Genomic DNA, 1250 nt, shown 5'->3' with positions numbered 1-1250 from the left:
GCGCTGGGGGCTCCAAGCTCCTTGCCCAGGCTCTCTCAAGAACACGGCCAGGCCAATGCTCAGCACAGAAAACCCCCGTGAGCAGCCCCAGGCTGGCCGTGGGCAGGCTGGGGGCAAACAGCATGGCTGGTGCTCTGCAAGGGCCCTGGGGGAGACGGGAAGGAGCAGCAGAGCAGGGGCTGATCCATCCCCAGTGCGCTGGACAGCCCAGGGCAGCGTCCCAGAGCGTCCTGATGGAGCTGCCAACAACATCCCCCCTCTGCAGCCCTGGCCTCTCCCCCAGCTCACACAGGTGCCGCATCCTTGCAGGCACAGCCATGGCAGCACTGGCTCAGGAGCCCCTGTTTGCATTGCACACAGCAGGCGGGAGCACCCCCATGCTGCTGCTGTGGGGACATGAACCTGAGGGAGCACAAATGCCATCAGCCCCTGGGGCCAGGAAGGGCTGGGGCACGCCAGGGAAACCACTCAGCTTTGTCCTGGCCTCTGCAGCCAGCCAGAAAGTTTGTTCCCATCAGCTGGGAGTTTCCTGTCCCACTGCAGACACTGTTGCTCAGAGCCAGGGCTGCCTGGCAGCCACCCCCAAACTGCCCTGAGCATTTCCTTGGCTTCCCCTTTGCTTTCTTTACTCTTCCTGCTACCAATTTCTTCCCATGGCCCACCCCTCTTCCCTCCCCTGCAAACAGCCCATCCCTGTTTGCCCTTTCCTCTCTGGCCCCACTCCCCATTCCAGTTCCTGACTTGGCACCATGGGAACGGCCCTTGGGGAGCAGGATCATCCCACAAGTGCTGCAGGAATTGTCTGCAGGCTCCTGCAGTGCCTGGTGCTGCTCCCTTGCCAGAGGCACCCCAGGCCAGGGGGGCACATCTGGGCTGCTGTGTCTGGCTGTGGGGCTGCCTGTTCTGGGCAGTGAGGAGGGGCTGCAGAGGCTCTGCAGGACTGACAGGATGGGCTTTGGGCTGTGAGGAGAAGCTGAGGGACCTGGGCTGCCGGAGCTTCTGAAGAGGAGGCCCAGGGCTCCTCCTGCAACTGCTCCAAGGGTGGTTTCACAGAATCACAGAATCAGCAAGGCTGGAAAAGACCTTGGAGATCATCAAGTCCAACCTGTGCCCTGACACCGCCTTGTGTCCCCTGAGCCTCCTCTTCTCCAGGATAAACAACCCCAGCTCCCTCAGCCGCTCCTCTCAGGACTTGTGCTCCAGACCCCTCACCAGCCTTGTTGCCCTTCTCTGGACACGCTCCAGCCCCG

This window comes from Anomalospiza imberbis, unplaced genomic scaffold (assembly GCF_031753505.1).
Source record: "Anomalospiza imberbis isolate Cuckoo-Finch-1a 21T00152 unplaced genomic scaffold, ASM3175350v1 scaffold_684, whole genome shotgun sequence".
NCBI classification, from domain to species: Eukaryota; Metazoa; Chordata; class Aves; order Passeriformes; family Viduidae; genus Anomalospiza; species Anomalospiza imberbis.
Note: the sequence above shows the minus strand (reverse complement) of the source record.